This window comes from Carettochelys insculpta, chromosome 18 (genome assembly GCF_033958435.1).
Source record: "Carettochelys insculpta isolate YL-2023 chromosome 18, ASM3395843v1, whole genome shotgun sequence".
Classification (NCBI taxonomy): Eukaryota; Metazoa; Chordata; order Testudines; family Carettochelyidae; genus Carettochelys; species Carettochelys insculpta.
The window spans coordinates 26,348,714-26,364,288 of NC_134154.1; the positions used below are offsets into that span (position 1 = coordinate 26,348,714).

Below are 15,575 nucleotides of genomic sequence, written 5' to 3' on the forward strand. Positions count from 1 at the left end.
ATACTTCTCTCTGACACTCTCCACGTTAAAGTAAAAAGCAGTCAAGTAGCACTTTAAAGACTAGCAAAATGGTTTATTAGGTGAGCTTTCTTGGGACAGACCCACTTCTTCAGACCCACGAAAGCTCACCTAATAAACCATTTTGCTAGTCTTTAAAGTGCTATTTGACTGCTTTTTGTTTTGACAGTGTATAGACTAGCACGACTTCCTCTCTATTACCGTTCCACATTAAAGTGTTGATTAAGTACTGCTTGATAAGGTTAATCGCTGTGAAGTGTTCTGAAGAGCCTGGCCTGCTGTGAACACTGAATGACAGAACCACTTGAGCTTCTTTTCAGTTATTCTACCAGGCAGAAGAATAGCTGCAGCTCCTGCGACTTCACAAGTTCATCTTTCTGTGGAAAATGCCTCCTATTTCTGTCCAGGATAGCATGGTGCCTACATATTTCAGTAATGAGTTAATTAGACGTGCAGAAGTCTGTGCCATAGGAACACACAAGCAAAAAAGGGGTGTTGTCATGTTCTCTTCTGCTTGTGCACTCCCCTGTCCCATCTAATTAATCTGTTTTTCCCCAGAAGACATGACTATTAACCTAAGCATATTTTTGTAGAAATGAGAAAAATAAATATTTTGCAGAGCACCTTTAACTCATATTTAAAGCAAAAAATTTGGGGGCTAGGGTTCTGAGTTTCCAAGTATGAAGAAGTGGGTCTGCCCCACGAAAGCTCATCACCTAATAATTTTTTTTTTAATTTTCAAAGTGCTACATGACAACTTGTTTGTTTTGCTACCTTTGTGCAGTTAGTCTAAATCCTGAGATTTTTGCAGCCTTTACTACAGAGCAGATACCAGCAAGAATGTGATATTTGCCCCATGGCTCTGATTTATTCTGAAGCCTGTCAGTCTAAGGGGGATTGATTCTTTAGTGATTTTTTTTAAAGCCATTAGAGTATGAGTAAAATCAGGAAAAACAAGACTGCTTTTATATAGGACCTTTCAATCTGAAGAAACCCGCAGGACTTTACAAACAGTTTATGTACACAAGTCACTCTGACCTCTCTGGGACAGAGTGTAACAGCGAAGTAATTGACATACTACATCAGTGGAAGAGGTTCAAGCAGAGGACCACTTCCATTAAAAGCTATCTGGGCTCTTTAGTGGCCCCAGAGACCAGATGAGGCTCTTAGATTTAAGACCTCATCCAGAGTATGATGCCATGTTATAAATGGTGCAACTGAGACAGGGGGAAGTGGCTTGTCCCAGATTGTCCAGAGGTCTGTCAAGTAAAATGAGGTCCTGGAAAAGACTCCCCTATTTTCTGTCGCTTCATTATACTCTCCCCATTCCCTGGATTGGGAAGAAAAGATGCACCTTCTTGACAAAGGTCTTTCTTATAGATTTGCAAAAATAGAGAACACGGTGCCTACAAAATAACCTTGTCCAGAGTGTTTGTCATAGCTTTTCAATGTTTTCTTTTTCTATCTCTTGTGGTGCCTGTCTCCAGAATGCATGAGAGTGTTTATATTAGTTGCTTCTGACCTTGGCTCTATGCAGCTGTTAAAAGTAGAAAATGAAGGTGGGAGTAGGGCTTTTTGCTTGTTGTTTTAACTCATTGGTAACTGCAGACAGCTATGCTACTGCGCTTTTAAGACTTTGTTTCATTGTTATGCTGGTTGGCGCTATTGTGCTAAGGATATTTCGTAGACATGAGAGCAAATGTTCTGCCAGGGGGATTCTGCGGTAATCCTTGATCAAAAAATTCCTGCCTCCCACTATTCAGAAGAGGTTGTCATGCCAGAATGTCAGAGGGTGATGTTTAAGGGAAGGTCCTAGATCTTCATAATTTTTGGCCTAGGACCACATCAGACCATTCCCAGTATGTAGGCTCCCTATCCTATACAGCTTACTCCTGCTCCTGGCATTCCTAATCAGCATGTTGAATAGTCACTGAGCAAGAGCTCTGTTAGTGTGCTTTTTTGTTTTGTGAAGATACAGTCCTGTAGTACTTTAAAAGACTAACGAAATAGTTTATTAGGTGATGAGCATTTGTGGGACAGACCCACTGCTGTCGCGTGAAAGCTGATCTAATAAATTATTTTGTTGGTCTTTAAAGTGCTACAGGACTGCTTTTTTGTTTTCTGATCAGCATGTGGCAGCCAAGAGGATGAGCTGGGGACCTTTTCCATCGGATCACAGGCATACACAGTAACAGCGTTTAGTTAGTATGAAGATGAGTAACTATTAACTGTATTTGTTCTAAACCAGACCTCCTACTGACTCATTAGGGGACGTGGCCAAGTTATAGTTTGTAGAAGAGAGTGGTGGGAGGAGTAAGCAGTGTTTACATTGCACTTGGAAGATGGGGAGGGTATATCATATAAGAGTTATTAAACTTCCAAAGATTCAGGCAGCATACCGCTTAACTGATTAAATCGGCCCTGGAACTGATTGGGAAAAGCTATTTACAGCTTGTATAAATGAATTGTATATGAGGAGCTTTCCCTCCACCCTTCTATGCTACTCACTATATAGCTCTTTTGTTTTCTTTTCCTTTAATGTCTGAGTTTGAAGATTATTTTTAAATGATTCACTTCAAAGATGTTGATAAATGGCAAATCCCCATTTTTAAATATGAAGTCACTTGAGTGCTGATAAGCCTTACAGCTCTGGAAGCTGATGCCTTTATCCAAAGAACAATGCCACCACAGCTAGCCAGCCTTCAGGCTTCTTGTGCATGCTGATCTCTGTCCCCTAGCCAGTCTCAGTTAGGATCAGATGGAATCCATGGCCTGTTCAATCCTTGGCTTACAAAACAATAGACGTGGCAAGTACAATGGTCATTTCTGTGTTGTTAGCATTTGTAGGCTAAGAGCTGGCTAGATACCGTCCCAGTTAATTTCGGAAAGAGGCATCTGTGTAGCCTTTAGATGGTGGTGACTTTCAGCAGCAGTCAAGGTGAGCTTTATTTAAGATGATGAACTAGGTACGGGCAAAAGTTTCTCTTTTCCTGATACCCATCCAAACCTTTTAACGCGGGATGCGTCTGATGTAGTGGAGTTGGTTTTAAAACAGATAGGCTTTTTGTTCATTCCAGTTTTGTTTGTGGATTACATGACAGCTTCTGATTTTTTTGTTGGCAACATTACTGCATCTGTGGTTAGCTTATACCTTTTTGCCCCCCATGTGTTCAGTTTCTTAATTTTTATGAACACATTCAAAGTTAAATGTTCTGATGAAGCCCTGGAGGCTGTCATGTTTGGGGTTGCAGACATGCTACAAAATGTTGCTCAGTAGGGGAGAGGTGAGGAAGAGTCTGAATGTTTTACACACAAGCCAATTTTGGAATGAGATCTCTATGGGCTTCCAATATATTTATAGGCTTGACATGTTGCAAATGTTATATTATCCTCTGTGACTGAAAAGCTGGTTTCAGATTTCTTGCCTGCTGGGCCTGGTAAACAGCTCTCAGGCCTTCATAGTAGAGATTGTTTAAAATGATTTGCATTGGTCTTGGATTTGTTGTATTTTAAAGAGAATTCAGAGATATTTAATGTTTTGAAAGGTCATTAGAGGGTGCAAGATAAACCAATACAAATGAAGTAAAAAAATAATTGATTAAAAACTAATTTCAGTATATATTGGTAAAACAAAGAAGCACCAAGCAGATATTAATATATACACACACATGCAGAATTCTACTCCCTCTTCAGAACACTTAATATATCTACAGCAAAACTACTGCCATTCTCAAAATAGCTTTTGCAAAAGCTACCTTGATGATGATGATCCTAGGGATGACACTAAAGTAACTAAGATTTTATTAACCATATAGAATTTTCTTTTGCATCATTTAAACCCTTCTAATCTTGCACGAGATGCAGGGAGTGCAGATGAGGAGAAAAGAAAGAATGGAGAGGGGAGTGAAGAGTGCTGAGATTATGGTGATTATTTTTAAAGAGGGGTGTTCAGAGGAAAGACAAAAATGTGATGACACAGCAGGGAAAATCCCAGTGTGTATTCCCTCCTCCTTCCCCTCCCTTGCTCTGTCAGAGCTTCAAATTGAATTTGCTGCTGTGACCAACAAAGTATTGTGAAGTCACACTTGGTGTTATGGTTGAGTTTTGTTTGAAGCAGGATTTAACCTCTGTTGTGCAAAACACACCATATTCTCCCTAACGGAAACTGAGACAAAAATCTGTTAAAATAGTTGTGATTAATAATATGTGTCAATAGTTTAGAGTAAAATATAATTACAGAGATGTTTTAGTTATTCAAAATTCAAGCATTATGAACACAGGAAATTCAGAGGTAAGGTTACACTTAAAAGAATGAAAAATGTGTAAGTAAAAGTATACAGTTAAGGTATCCAAATAACCCTAACTTCTCCCTGTATTTATGCTATGAGGGGGATAGCATGAAAAAAATCTTCTAAAAACCAGATGCATCTAATCTGAGACCACTAACACAAAACCATATGATTACGATTAAAATGTTCATTACATGTCATTACAGATCAGAATTAAGATTATTTTGGGTGTCTAAACTATATATTTTTTACCTCTAAATGTAAAACTATATCTGAAATTCTTGAGTTTATAGTATTTTGGGGATAATTACAACATCCCCTTAAATTATTTGTACATACTTCCAACTTTAACTCTACATCATAGATTTTTATTTATTTATTTACTTATTGATTCAGGAATTTTGTACATAGCAAATGCTTTACCCAAGGGAGAATGGGGGAAGCAAAACCAAACACAAAAAATGTGCTCTTAATTCAACAACAAACTAAATGCAGAATTCTTGATTATAATGTTACCAAGTTGTTTAGATTTAGGTATTTTTACATTCTTTAAGGATGACAGGTCTGTGTCCATTTCCCTGTTTCTTTTCTCCAAGTGTTGTGCATATTGATAAAAAACTATTATTTAGCAATTGCTTCACCCAGAACTGCAATCCTGGGGTGGCTGGGGATGTGAGAGACTAATTTGCCTAATGGCACCATTACACAGTAGTGTAGAATAAAGGAAACCAGCAGTTACAGCTGGCACCATGGAGGCCTGCTCTTTGGAAGGAGCAGCCTGTGGAGCATCCACACACATTTTCTTTCGAAAGACTCTTTCAAAGGGGGTCACTCTTCCTGAAGCAGGAAAGAGAGAGCGATTTCAAAAGGAGCGCTGCATTCTTTCAAAAGTACTTTGGAAAGAACTCGTTTTGTGTGTAGATGTTCCACAGGATCTTTCAGAAGAGCCCCTTCTTTCAAAACGTACTTGGAAAGAACATGTTAGTGTAGACGTAGCCAGTCTGAAAGGAGAGAACTGGGTCATGGAGCTGGGGAAGGGTACACTGCTAATGGACGAGGACCCTGGGGAGTAAGAGTAGGATTGGGTATGGGTGCGGATAGGGACATGGCTAGGTGGGAGGGGGGACTGGTGGCTGTGGAAGGTGGGAAACAGGTTTGGTAAGGAAGCAGTGGGGAGGGGAAACCAGTACTTCAGGCAACATGGGGAAGGGGAGTTGAGAGGAGTCAAAATAAGATTTGCTAGGCAAGGGGACTGGGATGAGAAACCTGAGGAATGGAGACTGGGACCAGTCAGGTGAGGAGACCGGAACAAGTACAAGGAACCAGAGGTGGGGAAGGGGCAGAACTGGGACAAGGACTGATTGAAGGGGACAGGGCAGGACAGGTCATGTTTGGGAGGAATGACCAGAAGAGTCCGTACTCACTAGAGGACATTCCCATCCAGAGCCTGGAATGGAGGCAAGGTCTGTGAGCAGCACTGTGCCTCCTCTGTCAGCAGACATCTGAGAAGCTCACTGGCAAGCTGGTGCATATAAAAACGGGTCGTCTTATTGCTGTCAGGTACTTCATTAGCTCAAGTGGCAGGAGTCTGTGTATTGGACCTGAGGGTTCCAACCTTGCTGATGACACGTGGTTATTAATAAAATGCCACAGGAGGGAACATAGTTTTTTCATTATTTTTAAAAAGCACAAAAACTACACACACACTATATTAAAGGATTGCTATTAAGGTTGCAAAGTCAAGAACTCAAAGGTTTGGAAATGTCTGAGTTGAGGTTGCCTCTGCAACCTTACTTTGGCTTCCTTCTGCATATTCTTTATGGTAATCTTAGATTACATGATCACATGCTAATTTTTACACCAGTCTCCTGCCTCATTCAGCACACAGGATAGACCAGGTCTGAAGATGGATCAGACTGTGTTGTAAAGGAGACTGTTGTTTGTAGGACTCCAGTCTCATTTGTTGCAAAAGTTGAAAGATGTGCAGCGAATGAAGCAGGAAATGGCGTGAAAAGAAAAGGTGGTTTCGTGGGTCGTTGAATGCTCTCCTGGAATTTAAGTAGGTAATATCCATTTTGTGCAAAGAATGAGAAGGGTCCTGTGGAAAAAAACAGTAATTGTTTAATTGAAGACTGTAGGATAACGCTAAAGTGACCATCTATCCCATTTTGGGTGGTACAGCCCCATGTTTCGGGTGCCAGGAAGGCATCCTGTTTTGTTTTCACAGAGGGGCTAATTGCCCCCTCTATGCGTGGCTGCTGGGAGCCAGGAGTGTGCAGGAGCAGCTGCTGCTTGGCTCCCAGCTCCCTGCAGCTCGTGGGAGCTGGGAGCACACTGGCACAGCTGCCTCCTGGCTCCCCACAGCTTGCAGGAGCCAGGAAACAGACCCACACAGCTGTGCGTGGCTCCTGGCTCCCCCTCACTCACAGGAGCCAGGAGCTGGACCGGTGCAGCTGTCCCTCACTCCCAGCTTCCTGCCACTTATGGGAGCCGGGAATTGGACCAGTGTGGCTGCGCCTGGCTCCTGGTTTCTCACCACTCACTGCTTTTTTGTTTCCATTTATCCAAGCCACAGTGCGCCCTTGGCAGAACTAGGAGCTCAAGAGCTCTGACAACCAAGCTCCTGATTTAATCATTTGGTGGCATTTCTCTCAGATGCTCGGGAGGCTTTTCCAACTTTCTGTCTGTTTTAAGCCTGATCTGATGGAGAAGGTAGCTTCATCAAAACGGGCGAGACCCCAGCATTTTCTTTTAAAGCAGTCTGTGGTTAGAATTAGCTTTCTAGTTATTGTGGATAGTTAACATGAATCTGTGTGAGTTTTACCTTCGTGTGAATTATAATTCCTGTCCATGTGATACTCGAATGTGTTTGTTCCACTTCCTGCCTCTTCATTCTGGCACACAATATGTGAATGTTCTTGTAATCTGATCCTGTGAATGAGCCTTTGTTTGAGGAAATAACTGTTAGTTTTGGCTCTTATTGAAACTTAGGTGATAAACCCCTCCCAAATAAACACAGAAGAGGATAAAAACAAACCAAAATCTCCGAGTGGATTGATTTCTCTTACTACAGCTTTCTGTATTGTATACTTGAGTGATAGATTCGAAGCCTAGGTTTTTTTTGTTTTGATAATATATAAACCTGGTTAACTAATTAAACAAGCCATAAGGATTAGCAAAACTGAACTTCTTTTTCCTAGCAATATCCAACACAGCAAACAGTTTGGGAGTTTCCTTGTCAAATCGCACTTACATTAAAAGGCATAGAGAGAGTCTTGAAGAATGATGCATTGCAAAGTGAATTGTTTAAGTTACTAACCTTTTGATCCACTCAGCCGTACCCACATCTTCATCCACATCATTTTTCCCTAGTAAGCGTTTTTCCTTGTGATGTTTCATTCTTGCAACTGGGCTCTGCATCTTCCTTTTGTACTGCTTACACTTAATCCAAAACCTTGCTTGACTAAGGGCTTGTCTCCACTGGTAAGGTGCTGCGCTGTAACTTCCTTGCTGGGGGGATGAGGGGGGGGTTGTGAAAAAACACGCATCCAGAGTGCAATAAATTACAGCACTATAGTGTTCCAGTGTAAACAGATTCCCAGAGCTGTTAGCTACTCCGTTGGTGGAGATAAGGTTTAACTAGAGCAGTGAGGTCCAGTAGGAATTCTTCCTTATTTGCCACAGCCCCCACCCACCCCTCTGTAAATAAATGCCACCCACCAGCCAGGCTCCCTCAGGCACCCTCCCCCCCCCGCTCTAAATAAATACCCTCCCCCTCCCCCAGTGTCCCCCTAAAAAATGTCTTTCCCCCTCCCCCAGGGCCAGACAGCCCCAGACCCCTGCTCTAAATCAATAGTGGATGGAATAGTGAGAGAGAGAAAAAACTGAAGCACAAGTAAGCAAAAAACATTTTTTCATCTGAGATTTGAAAGGAAATAGAGACTTGATGAAGTGATGAGATATCGGGGAAGCTGTTGTACACAACAGAAGCCACAGAGCAAAGACTCACTAAAACTGATGAGACTGCATGAAAAGGTAGAAAGGAGGGCACTAAACAGAGGAGGCTCAATTCCATGACAGATTTTGCAGACACATTTGGTAGCTTAAAACTGGATTTTAAAACAAATGGGCTGTCTTCATCTGCTCTACCCTGAGAGCTTGTTGGTTTTGCAGCATCTCCCTGGCATTGTTCTTGTAGCAATGACGTGTATCTCATATAGTGGAGCTGAAAGAGACCTTGAAAAGTCATCAGGTCTGATCCCCTGCCCTCACACCAGGACCTATCACCATCCCTGACTTTTTTTTTTTTTTTTAAATCCCTCCTTCAGATCTTTGAAAGGCCCCTTCAAGGATTGAGCTCAGAGGCCTGGGTTTACAAGGCTTGTGCTCTAACCACTAAGCTGTTCCCTCACCCTCTTAGAACACCCCACTTCTGAGCCTGGCAAAGAAACAGCAATTGTATGAGTACCATGCTGGTTACTTTCAGTGATAGCGAGGAAGAAATGTTTTAGTTAAAAAATGTTAAGCATAGTGGAGCTGCAGAAATTCATGTGTCTTAGCAAAAGCTGATCATGGGACAGGTCATTTGCTATGTAATTCGGTAGAGAATAGAGTAGAGGCACTATGGAGGTGTTCAGGTACTGCAACAGTAGATGCCATATAAGAACCTCAAATAAATACCAATGGGTGAGGAGTATGAATAAGATATATCCTGTATTATCATTGAACAGGAAGGAGCTCCATATACAATGCTATTAATCTTCATTATTTTCTAATCCTGAAAACTACCCTGGGAATAGTTCTCAAAAGTGAACTCAACTCTGCCTTGAATACTTGGTGGGAATCAGTTTTATTTTCTTTGCTGAAATGTGGTTTCTGTTATTTAAAGTAACCTCCTCAAATCTCAAAGCCTGCATCAGGTTCAGGGATTTTTTTAGCATAAATAAAACTATAGTAAACTTGCTTATTTTCAAATGTAGGTGGTTCAGAATACAATATGTGGTCACTTGGGGGCTGTTCAGTGAAATGACTGTATAGTTGTCATTGATCTATTCCCTAACCATGGAATCAACTTAGTCCTTTTAGTGCACTTGAGTCTGATCTCTGCACCGGATTCACTGCGCGTATAGTATAGAACACTAGAGAGGCCTTAAAAAAGAGGATAGGAAGCAAAGGAAAATCTTTATATCTTAGGGTAGAACCTACCGTGGGCTAAAATATAGATACAGATGGCAGTATACAATAGAAACCAGAATCGACAGGTGGCTAGTTGGCTGTTCCTTCCCTGGCAACTTAGCTGAGATCTGGCATCTGATTGTCTCTGTGGCAATCTAAGATTGCATGGATAGTAATGTCAGCTGCAGTGCTAACGAGAGAAACAAAGGTGAGCTGAATAACCCAAACCAGCAGTGACTGGATGTCATGGTGTTGGTAGTGTGATGCTCTCTGAGCTTTTGTATTAGCAGAGGCCACTGGGAAATTGTTATTCAATACCCATATGGGTTTGCTCATATGTGGTGCTACTTGACTTCCTTAAAAATAACCAGGAGTGGCTGTGTGGAGGTAGGCGCTTACAGGATTGGAAGTTGGGCATACCTGAGTTGTAGACCTAGCTTTGACAACACACAACAACAGGGGACAGGAAACACTAAAAAATAGGAAACTATGTGACTATAAAACAATTAAAAATTATTGCTTTAAACTGACAATATCAAAGTGTCTAACTTTCCCTGCTCTATCTGTAACATAAGGCTAATGGTAACGGAGAGAAAGCCGTGCTAGTCTATATACTATCAAAACAAAAAAGCAGTAAAGTAGCACTTTACAGACTAACAAAATAATTTATTAGGTGAGCTTTCATGGGACAGACCCACTTCTTCAGACCATAGCCATACCAGAACAGACTCAATATTTAAGGCACAGAGAACCAAAAATAGTAATCAAGGTTGACAAATCAGAAAAAAAATGATCAAGGTGAGCAAATGAAAAAGTAGAGGAGTGGGAGGGGAGTCAAGAATTAGATTGAGCCAAGTTTGCGAAAGAGCCCCTATAATGACCCAGAAAATTCGCATCCCGGTTCAAACCACATGTTAATGTGTCGAATTTGAATATAAAAGAGAGTTCAGCAGCCTCTCTTTCCAAAGTAGTGTGAAAATTCCTCCTCAGTAACATGCAAACTCTTAAGCCATTAACAGAATGGCCCACTCCATTAAAATGTCAGCTGACCGGTTTGTGGATCAGGAGTGTTTTTATGTCTGTTTTGTGCCCATTAACTCTTTGTCTAAGAGAGTTTGACATCTGTCCAATATACAAAGCATCTGGGCATTGTTGGCACATGATGGCATATATGATGTTAGTTGAGGAACATGAGAATGTGCCTGTGATTCTGTGACTAATCTCGTTGGGTCCAGTGATGGTATCCCCAGAATAGATATGTGGACAAAGCTGGCAGCGGGCTTTGTTGCAACGAAAAGTCCCAGGACTGGTGTTCCTGCAGTATAGACTGTGGCTGTTGGTGAGAATCCTCATAAGGTTGGGAGGTTGTCTGTAGGAGAGAACAGGCCTGTCACCTAGGGCCTTCTGGAGTGTGGCATCCTGACTAAGGATAGGTTGTAGGTATTTAATAATGCGTTGCAGTGGTCTGAGTTGCGGGCTGTAGGAAATGACCCGTAGTGTTCTGTTCTTGGCTTTTTTGGGCCGATCTTGGAGTAGCTGGTCTCTGGGTATTCGTCTGGCCCTGTCGATTTGTTTTTTTATTTCTCCTGGCGGGTAATTCAGGTTTATGAATATTTGGTAAAGATCTTGTAGTTTTTGGTCTCTGTCAGTAGGATGAGAGCAAATGCGATTGTACCTAAGGGCTTGACTGTAAACCATGGATCTAGTTATGTGTGCAGGATGGAAGCTAGAAGCGTGTAGCTAAGTATAGTGATCAGTGGGTTTCCGGTAAAGTGTGGTGCCGATGAGGCCATCCTTGATTTGTACTGTAGTGTCCAGGAAATGTATCTCTCTCATGGAGTAATCGAGGCATAAGTTGATGGTGCAGTGCAGATTGTTAAAGTCTCTGTGGAATTCTTCTAGAGTCTCCATACCATGGGTCCAAATCATAAAGATGTCATCAATGTATCTTAAGTAGATGAGGGGTAATAGGGGACAAGAGCTGAAGAATCGTTACTCCAGGTCAGTAGTAGGCATCCTTCAGTCTGCATAGACTATGGATCGCGCCCTTTATAGTTTCAACTGAGGACTTCATTTACAGCGTCTACTGTGACTATGAAGACCCACACGAGAGTGACAGTCCTTGCTGCATCTCTTGCAGATGTGGTGGGTATCTGACAAGTCCTTAGTGTGCTTTCTGTGCGCTCGCTTCTCCTCTGCTAGCTGTCTGATCCTCATCTCGCCCTTCTGAAGGCCCTTGTGTAACCCCTGCTTCCATCTGCTGCGGTCGTCTGCTAGTTCTTCCCAGTTGTCCAGCTTGATGTCTACCTCTCTGAGGTCTCTCTTGCAGACATCTTTGTAGCGCAGCTGGGGGCGTCCGGGAGGTCTTTTGCCAAAGGCTAGCTCACCATATAGGATGTCTTTTGGAATCCTTCCATCATTCATCCTGTGGACGTGGTCAAGGCAGCGGAGCCGATGCTGCCTGAGGAGGGTGTGCATGGTTGGGATTCCAGCTTGCTCGAGGACGGCGGTGTTGGTCACTCTGTCCTTCCATGATATTACAAGGATGCGCCTGAGGCAGCGCAAGTGGAAGACGTTCAGCCTCTTTTCCCGGCAGGCATACAGGGTCCAAGTCTTGCTGCCATAAAGGAGGGTGCTAAGGATGCAGGTTCTGTAGACTTGCATTTTGGTGTGAGTGTACAGCTTGTTGTTATTCCACACTCTCTTGCTGAGTCTGGACAGAGTTGTGGCCGCTTTTCCGATCCTCCTGTTTAGCTCAGTATCCAACGACAGGGTGTCAGTGATGGTGGACCTGAGGTAAACGAACTCGTGGACGACCTCTAACATATAGTTGTCAATGCTGATTGATGGGGATTCAGCAACATCCTGACCAAGTACATTTGTCTTCTTTAGGCTGATGGTAAGGCCAGAGTCCGTGCACGCTTTGGAGAACTGATCCAGCAGCTTTTGCAGGTGGTCTTCTGTGTGAGACACTACAGCAGCAATGTCTGCGAACAGCATGTCTCTGATGAGGACTTCCCGGACCTTAGACTTAGCTTTCAGCCTTGCAAGATTGAACAGTTTCCCATCAGATCTTGTGTGCAGCAAGATGCCCTCTGTTGAAGATCCAAAGGCATGCTTCAGGAGGAGTGCGAAGAAGATCCCAAACAATGTCGGAGCAAGTACGCATCCTTGTTTGATGCCGCTCCTGATTCTGAAAGCATTCAGTAATGCGCCGTCATATTGGATGGTTCCTCTCATGTCTTCGTGGAACGACTGGATCATCTTGAGTAACCGTGGAGGACAGCCTATCTTGTGGAGCAGTTTGAACAGACCATCCCTGCTGACCAAGTCAAAGGCCTTGGTCAGGTCGATGAAGGCTGTGTAGAGTGGCTTCCTCTGCTTCCTGCACTTCTCCTGCAGCTGCCTTAGAGAGAAGACCATGTCAACGGTAGACCTCTCTGCGCGGAATTTGCACTGCGATTCGAGGTACACCCTCTCAGCAATCTTCTGGAGTCTGCCAAGGATGACACGAGCAAACGGTTTACCAGTGACGCTTAGGAGGGAGCTTCCACAGTAGTTGTTGCAGTCACTTCTGTCTCCTTTGTTCTTGTACAATGTTACAATGTTAGCGTGGCATATATCCTGTGGAACCTCACCCTCTTTCCAGCACAGGCACAGTAGCTCATGTAGGGGTTCCAGGAATGTGTTCGCGGCACACTTAATTACCTCTGATGGTATACCATCCTGGCCTAGGGGCCTTTTCTGATGCAATGCTGTCAATGGCTCTCTTCAGTTCATCCACAGTCAGTTCCTGATCCAGTTTGTCCATTACTGGTAGGAGTTCAACGGCCTCGAGGGCTGCGTCAACCACAGCGTTCTCGCATGAGTACAGCTCGGAGTAGTGCTCAACCCAACGCTCCATCTGTTTGGCTTTGTCAGCGATGACTTCACCAGATTTGGATTTCAGAGGTGCCATCTTGTTCTGGGTGGGTCCTAATGCCTTCTTCATACCCTCGCACATTCCTCTGAGATTACCAAAGTTAGCACAGGTCTGGATGCTGCTGCATAGCTGGAGCCAGTGGTTCTTGGCACAGTGCCTGGCTGTCTGCTGTACTGTTCATCTGGCCGCTCTAAGTGCTTGCTGGGTACTCTGGCTCAGTGAGCGTTTGTACTCCAGGAGTGCAGCGCGCGTCTTTTCGATGACTGGAATCATCTCATCAGAGTTAGTCGTTCGTTTTTCTAGCTCTTCTTCCAAACACCGACAAGGCCGTGTTGTAAACTGTATCCCTCAGATGTTGCCATTTGGATGTCGCATCGACGCCCCCGGCGCCACTGCACAGATTTTCCTGGAGGGTCTCTCTGAACTTTTCAGCTTTCTCCAAGTTTGCCATCTTTCTGGCGTCAATGCGGGGCCTTCCAGCAGGTTTAGAGCAGTACTCCAGGTCAGCCATAAATATATTAGCATATTGTGGGGCCATGCGGGTGCCCATAGCAGTTCCACTAATCTGGAGATATAAATTGTCCCCAAATTGGAGATAACTGTGGGTGAGAACAAAGTTACAGAGGTCAGACACCAAATTGGCTGTACTGACATCAGGGATGGTATTCCTGATCGCTTGTAATCCGTCTTCGTGTGGAATATTAGTGTACAGAGCCTCTACATTCATGGTGGCAAGGATGGTGTTGACAGGCACTTTTCCAATGTTTTGTAATTTCCTCAGGAAGTCAGTGGTATCTCAGAGATAGCTGGGAGTGTTGGTGGCATAGGTTTTGAGGAGAGAGTCCACATAATTGGATAGTCTGGTGATAAGGGTGCCAATTCCCAAAATGATAGGGTGTCCAGGATTCCCAGGATGGTGGATTTTGGGAAGTAAATAGAATAATCCAGGATGGGGCTCAGATGGTGTGTCTGAGTGAATAAGGTCCTGAGTAGCAGCAGGGAGTTCCTTCAGTAGTAGTTGGAATTTCTTTTGGAATTCCAGAGTAGGATCAGAGGAGAGAGGTCTGTAAGATGTGGTATTGGAGTCTGGCTGCCTCCTGTTCATAGTCTGATTTATTCATGATGACAACAGCACCCCCCTTTGTCAGCTGGTTTGATTATAATGGCTCGTTTATTTTTGAGACTCTGGACAGCATAGCATTTAGCAGAGTTGAGATTGTGTCTCATTTGGCATTGTTTGCATATAATTTCAGTCTGAGCGCACTTGCAGAAGCATTGTACGTAGAAATCCTGACTTTCACTACGACCATCGGGGGAGTCCACATAGAGTTCTTCTTTTGGTGTTGGTGGGCGGGGTCGAGTCAGACTGTTGTTTCTACTTGTGTTGGAAGAATTCCTTTAGACAGAGGCAGCGAAAGAAGGCTTCAGTGTCACCACAGAATTGTATTAAGTTCGTGGAGGAAGTAGGGCAGAAGGAAAGACCCTGGGAGACGCTGCTGAACTCTCTTTTATATTCAAATTCGACACATTAACATGTAGTTTGAACTGGGATGTGAATTTTCTGGGTCATTATAGGAGCTCTTTTGCAAACTTGGGTTAATCTAATTCTTGACTGCCCCCCCCCTCTGATTTGCTCACCTTGATCATTTTTTTTTTCCTGATTTGTCAACCTTGATTACTATTTTTGGTTCTGTATGCCTTAAATATTGAATCTGTTCTGGTATGGCTATGGTCTGAAGAAGTGGGTCTGTCCCACAAAAGCTCACCTAATAAATTATTTTGTTAGTCTTTGAAGTGCTACTTTACTGCTTTTTTGTTTTCATAAGGCTAATACTTCACAGAGGTGTTCTTATGGTTTGGTAGCTAACATTTACTAAGTGTTTATGACCAGGCTAAGCATTATCAGTGTCTCCCTTTCTGGGTCCTTCACATATGAGCTGTTTTTTTTTGGCACCTCACCTTTGGTAGTACGGCACTTAATGTTAAAATTTTTGCTTTTGTAACTAGATCTAGAGTTTATCAAACGAAGCGTTGAAAAGTTCGTGGGTGACAATTCAGCTAACTCTGCTGGAGTAGAATTAATGTTGTCATGTCATCGGCTGAATGCTGTTGGCCTGGGGCCATGACCTGGTGCTGTAGGTACAAATGTGAAATGTCTGAATACAGTTCCT

General features: G+C 43.2%; 1 protein-coding gene across 1 annotated transcript in view; it reads left to right on the top strand.

Moving 5' to 3' along the window:
• The window catches only part of MLXIP (MLX interacting protein), a 72,807-nt gene that overhangs the window by 19,562 nt on the left and 37,670 nt on the right, over positions 1-15,575 (top strand). The window lies entirely within an intron of this gene.